Source organism: Canis lupus, unplaced genomic scaffold (assembly GCF_011100685.1).
Source record: "Canis lupus familiaris isolate Mischka breed German Shepherd unplaced genomic scaffold, alternate assembly UU_Cfam_GSD_1.0 chrUn_S666H828, whole genome shotgun sequence".
In the NCBI taxonomy this organism is placed as follows: Eukaryota; Metazoa; Chordata; class Mammalia; order Carnivora; family Canidae; genus Canis; species Canis lupus.
In genome coordinates, this window is record NW_023331611.1 from 19,153 (window position 1) to 26,068 (window position 6,916).

At 45.2% G+C, this 6,916-nt stretch overlaps 1 pseudogene; it reads left to right on the forward strand.

Annotated features, from left to right (window-relative positions):
• Positions 1-3,737: 3,737 nt before the first annotated feature.
• LOC102152885 lies at positions 3,738-6,113 on the forward strand (annotated as a pseudogene).
• The last annotated feature ends 803 nt before the right edge of the window (positions 6,114-6,916 follow it).

The window sequence follows — 6,916 nt, forward strand, 5'->3', positions numbered from 1 at the left end:
GACACCTCCAAATTTTCACATGTCAAGAATACCATTATCCACAATGTCTAAAGTATAGTACAACAAAAAAACCAATGTCCATGAAATTATCGTCACAATGCAACAATGTTGTGTTCACTGAATAAATATTCACTATAACAAGATTTCAAAAAAAAAGACTTCATTCTTTAATTTTTGGTATAGGCATGTGACTGTCAGTTTGCTATTGTATTCCTATGTGAAATAGAAGATTTATAGTAAAATATATTTGACATTTCCCTTAGTCATAGTCAATGATAATTTTAATCAAGATTGCGACAATAAACAATTATTTACCTTTGTCAACATAAATATGCAAAGAATACTAATTCTCATAATGTTCATGTTTCTTTTATCTTTTTAAAGATTTTATGTATTTATTTATGACAGAGAGAGAGAGACAGACAGACAGACAGACAGAAAGACAGAGAGGCAGAGAGGCAGAGGGAGAAGCAGGTTCCATGCAGGGAGCTGGACGTGGGACTCGATCCTGGGTCTCCAGGATCACACCCTGGTGGTGCTAAACCACTGGGCCACCGGGGCTGCTCTGTTTGTTCTATCTTATTTGAACATTGGACAGCATTTGATATGAAATGTGTCACACTCATTTTCTTTCATTTTATTTGAAAATTTAAAAACTCTTTATTAAATTGGTCATAGAATTTCTCAATGCAACAACAATTTATTGAATCTATCTCATAACTTGAAATTATTTTTTCATAAATTAGTACACCCAAAATTTTTAAGATCCATCTTAATGTACTACAAAACATGGAAAACAATTATTGGATCATTAACCTTGTAACAGACATAATAATGATTTAGTAAAATGTGTAGGTTTTTTCTTTCACTAAATGACCATTTCAAAAGGAATATTTTCAAAGAAAATTATTAGTTTAAAAATTAGTCTAATGATTTTGGTCAAAATATAACACAGACAGGAAAATGAGACTTCTAAATTAAAAGAACAATTTTGTCGAGATAACTTTTTTTAGACCAGAATATGAAATTGTTTTTTAGATTGTGATTCCAAATCATGAAGAATCAGACCAAAGAAAGTGAAATAAATTCTTCAAGAATGTCAGACCTGCTTCAGATCTTTTTAGAATAAAATGGATATAAACAAACCAACAAAACACCATATTCTTTAAAGACAGTTGCACAGGCTTTCTTTATAAATAAGAAGAAAGAAGAAACCATTTCCTACATATGTTCCAAATAGTACATAGTACCAAATGCTCAGTAAGTATTCCTTGAATAACAAACCAGCACAAGTACCACCTGTTAAAAATAAGCATCTAAGATAAAAAATAAATTTCAATTAGTTACGTTGAAAAAAATTTTAGAGGGCGCCTTGTGGTGGTTCTCTATAAGAGGTATGCGTGATTAGACCTCAGTGACAAAAGGAAAACGTTCTAGGCTAGAAAAGTTTCAAATAAGGCAAAAATTTTCCCCTCTTAAAGATGTATAAATCAAATTCTTAGGATATTTTTAAATCATACTAATAGGAAAGCCTTGGACAAGTTATTGAAATGTATCAAAATTCATGTTTTTCTGCCAACTGAATATTTATTAACACTTATATAACAGTTATGAAGATGTATTCATATGAGCATATGCAAATGAAAACCACTTGAGATCAATAACTATAGTATAAAAAGTTTATGAACATGGACTTTAGCTGACATAATTTTCTTTTTTTCTGATATAATTTTCGATTGGAAATGATCTCATAAAAATCAAAGATGTGACATTGCATACACTGTGATGTTGAAGTCTGAGCTGACTGGGGAGTTTCTTCCTGCCTGTTGCTGAGCCTGCAAGTGAGCTCGCTCAGGGATGACACAGCTGTCTGCATGTGCCTACTGTTTTATCTCAAAACTTGTAGTGACAGGTGTGTCTTGTCACACTCTCTGGTGACCATTACAGGCCTGCCTTGTTTATCATTTCAAGATGAGCTCCGATGTGTGTGACCCTGACAGTACAGAATATAATCAAATGCCTTTGAACCGAGGAAGAGGAATTTATTGCTTGTTAACACATTTTACAGTTTATAGGGTCATTAGCCCCTTAGCTTCCGAGATTTTTTTTCAAGCTTGGCTTTGAATCTATAAATTCAACGGATTTCTATCACAGAATTGACAAGAAATGTGATATTTAGTGTAGCCTTTTATAAAATCCTTACCTCATATATAACGTATAACAATAAAAAAGAGTTAATAAGATGCTTTTCCTTTTCTTATCCATCTCAGAGGGGAATAATATAGCAAAGTTGTGTAACAAACAGTGAATTTTCTATATTGGAGTAGAAGATGTCTTAAACGTCATTAGTTTTATTTTTTATAAATTTATTTTTTATTGGTGTTCAATTTGCCAACATATAGAATAACACCCGGTGCTCATCCCGTCAAGTGTCCCCCTCAGTGCCCGCCACCCAGTCACCCCCACCCCCTGCCCACCCCCCTTCCACCACCCCTAGTTCGTTTCCCAGAGTTAGGAGTCTTTATGTTCTGTCTCCCTTTCTGATACTTCCCACTCATTTTTCTCCTTTCCCCTTTATTCCCTGTCACTATTTTTTATATTCCCCAAATGAATGAGACCATATAATGTTTGTCCTTCTCCGCTTGACTTACTTCACTCAGCATAATACCCTCCGGTTCCATCCACGTCGAAGCAAATGGTGGGTATTTGTCGTTTCTAATGGCTGAGGAATATTCCATTTACCCCAAAGATACAGATGCAATGAAACGCGGGGACACCTGCACCCCGATGTTTCTAGCAGCAGTGTCCACAGTAGCCAAACTGTGGAAGGAGCCTCGGTGCATGGAAAGATGAGTGGATAAAGAAGATGTGGTTTATGTAGAAAACGTCATCGATTTTTTTTTTCAATTTTTATTTATTTATGATAGTCACAGAGAGAGAGAGAGAGAGAGGCAGAGACACAGGCAGAGGGAGAAGCAGGCTCCATGCACCGGGAGCCCGACGTGGGATTCGATCCCGTGTCTCCAGGATCGCGCCCTGGGCCAAAGGCAGGCGCCAAACCGCTGCGCCACCCAGGGATCCCAACGTCATCGATTTTAAATAACTGCACGACAGGGGCCGGGAGGGAGGCGAGGCCGAGCGGGGGAGGCGGGCCGCGGGGCCGCGGGGAGGCCGGGGCGGCGAGCAGGACGCGGCGCCCGGGAAGGAGAGAAGGCGGCTTCTGCGCGGGGCGGGGGCGCGCCCGGCCCGGGGACCGCGATGCCCAGCTCCAGCCGCGTGCAGCCGCAGCAGGCGGGGACCGAAGCCGCCCCCGCGGCCCGAGCCCTGGGCCCCGGCCGCCTGCTGGGGGGCGGCGCTGCCGGGGGCGCCGGCCTGGCCGCTGCGGGCGGCCTCCGCCAGCAGAGGGGCCTGGGGACGGAGACGGAGCGCCCCCGGCAGGCGCCGCGCGGGACCCCCGGCCGAGCCCGGCGTCCCCCTCTCCCCGCGCTCGTCGTGCTCCGGACGGGCGTGGAGCCGCTGCAACCCGCTGCGAGGCCGAGGAGGAGGAGCAAGCGGAGGGGCGGGGGAGGAAGGGCGCACGGTGGTGGAGACGGCCGTGGAGTGGCGCCCGGGCAGCCGCAGGTCGGCCGCCTCTTCGGCCGGGAGCTCCGGGGCGGCCGCGCCCGGGGCCTGGGGGGCTTCCAAGGCCGGGCCCCGAGCGGCAGGCGGCGCCTTCTAGAGGACCCGGGCCGCCGAGCCCCAGCCCGGCCGGCAGCCGGGACCCGCGGCACAGCACCTCCCCCTGGACGGGCAGCCGCCGCGAGTGGCCTGGGCCGGGCGGCTGGGTCTGGCTGCGAGGTCTCTGGGGAACGAGACTCATGGAAGAAAGCAACAGCAGCCGAGAGAAGTGCCTGGAAGTGCTTTACGGAAACGACCACATACCTGCTGCTTCTCAGGCTTGTGCATGTCGACCCGGGGGTGACGAGCTCCAGGGTGTGCTGCTCCACCGGGTAACGTCACAGCTCTTCCTAGACACCCCAGGGTCCAAAGCAGCGAAACAAACTTCAAAACTCTTTCTTCAGTGGAAGACTTCTGGAAGTTCACCGAAGGTGCCTCATGGGATGGGCTGTACTGGAAGACACGGCCCCGCAACAGGACCGAAGCCGACAACCGACGTTTTGTCTCTATGAGAACCTCCTGTTAGGCTTCCACGGATCCGGCAACTCAGAGTCAGAAATGGATCCTGCTCTATCCCCCCGGACTGAAGAGATGAGATTAAAGAGTGCTATGATGTCTACTCTGTCACAAAAAGGTGACTTTTTGTCACCTCCACAAAAGCACTCCTACATCCGCAAGACCAGGCGCGAGCAAACTGTTTCTACGGAGCTTCGGGATTCTCCCACCTGGAGGCGCTGCCGGATGACAGCGAGGAATTGCAGCGCTTTGAGGCTGTGTCTGCCAAGGGCCAAGAGGCCCTGGTGTCCAGGGCTTCCCTGAGGCCACAATCGAGGATTTCCACAGCACGTTCGTGGGCCTGATGGAGCGGGTGGAGAAGCAGACCTCTGTAGCTGACCTGCTGGCCTCCTTCCACGGCCACAGCACCTCGGACTACCTGGTGGTGTACCTGCGGCTGCTCACCTCCGGCTCCCTGCAGTGCCAGAGCAAGTTCTTCAGCACTTCCTGGAGGGCGGGCGGACAGTCCAGGAGTTCTGTCAGCAGGAGGTGGAGCCCACGTGCAAGGAGAGCGACCACATTCACTCCACCGCACTGGCCCAGGCCCTGAGCGTCTCCGTCCAGGTGGAGCACGTGGACCGCGCGAGGGCGGCACCACCAACCCGCACACCTTCCCCGAGGGCTCTGAGCCCAAGGTGTACCTTCTCTGCCGGCCTGGGCACTACCATATCCTCTACAAACAGGGCTGGCCCCGGCCTCCCGCTGCCCTGTCTGCCCTCCCCTCTGCCAGGCGCTAGACATGTGCAGAAGTTTTTTGTGGTTATAAATGGTCATATTTCACTCCCTCCTCCACCTTCCCCCTCACGCAACCTTCCACATTTTATTAAAGGAGATGCTGGTGGTGAAAATAAAGTAGTGAAGTGTCAGTAGTGAAGACCGGGCTCCTTTTGGTCTAAGAAACAGAACTGCGGAAGTGTCCGTGCCCTGTAGCCATGTGCCCTGGCTTCTCCATCCCTTCATTCATTCATCCTCTAAACTCTTAACCAAGGAGAAGATGCTTTAAGTGAGTCTTCAGTGCTTATAGTTAAGACCATGCAGACCATGGCCAAAGTGACCTTTGGTTTCTCAGATTTTCTCTACTTTTTACTGCCTTCAGCTTCTGCATACGTATTTTTCAAAAGACTAAATTGTTGACTATATGGCCAACAAGAAAGTAGCTACAGGGCCTCTGGAGATTTCTTTGAAGATTCCTGGATCCTGTTTTCCTAGATCCAGTGACATCGTTCACTAGGTTGTTATCGGGTACTATTCTGGAACAGAAATTCTCATTTTACTAGCGTTTATGAATACATTTTTGTTCAGAGTACAGGTATTTAAAGTGTATACTAAACTTGTGAGCCAGTTTCCTGTCTGGTTTAAAACCTGGCGTCTCAAATGTGTGTTTATGATTTTGAATATGTATTGTCCATTGTGCAGATCTGTGGGGGTTTTGGTGTCCTTTTGTAACCATACTTAAAACATCTTGTGTATGAAGGGAAGCTAGTCAATACTTTTAGAAATACTGTAACTATTATAAAGAAATAAGAGTGTGCAGCCCAGGTGGCTCAGCGGTTTAGCACCGCCTTCAGCCCAGGGTGTGTTCCTGGAGACCCGGGATTGAGGCCCATGTCCAGCTCCCTGCATGGAGCCTGCTTCTCCCTCTGCCTATGTCTCTGCCTCTCTCTTTCTCTCTGTGTCTCTCATGAATAAATAAATAAAATCTTAAAACAATAAATAACTGCATTACAATTTCAAATGCATTCTATAAACTCCTATCAATACATCATAAGCTTATCTATAAAAATACTATAGTAAATGAATTAAAGAAACAAAACATTATTTTTAAACACTATGGAAATTTCACTTGTTTACTTTCAAAAAAATTATTTATTTATTAATGACAGAGACACACACACCGAGAGAGAGAGAGAGAGAGAGAGAGAAGCAGAGACAGAGGCAGGCAGAGAAGCAGGCTCCATGTAGGGAGCCTGACGAGGACCTCGATCCCGGGTCTCCAGGATTACACCCTAGGCTGAAGGCAGCGCTAAACCACTGAGCCACCTGGGCTGCCCACTTGTTCACTTTTTATTTATTAATAGTTTTTCTAGAATATGGAGAAACTTAAATTTAAAACAATTGCTATTTGGCAAAAGTGTATATATTTTAACTTAATATTTGGGATTTAAATTAATAATTGATTACAAGATAAATTTTGTTTGTTTTTAAAGATTTTATTTATATATTCATGAGAGAAACAAAGAAGAGAGGCAGAGACACAGGCAGAGGGAAAAGCAGGCTCTCTGGGGGGAGTCCTATCAGGACTTGATCCCAGGACTCTGGAGTCACTCCCTGAGCCAAAGGCAGGTGTTCAAACACTGAGCTATGAGTTGCCCCAGAAGATAAAAATTTTTAAGCAAAATGATTGAAAATATTCCTGAATTCTAACAAAAAGAAAGAAGGAAAATAAGTTATAGTGATTCGATACCTTTAAATGGAATTGAAATCAATTGGAATTAAATTATGTGATACATATTTCTTAATCATAACAATGGACTCCTGTACTAGACAGGAGGTAGTTTATCTTATATTTAGTAAGAAGGAAAACCACATTAGTTCTAGCACAGTGAGAAGATATTCATTAAAATAGCTATTTAACACTAAAAAGCCACTTCAAGAGTATGCTGACCCTCTCCCATTCAATTATCATCTTCCATTAGAACACAGG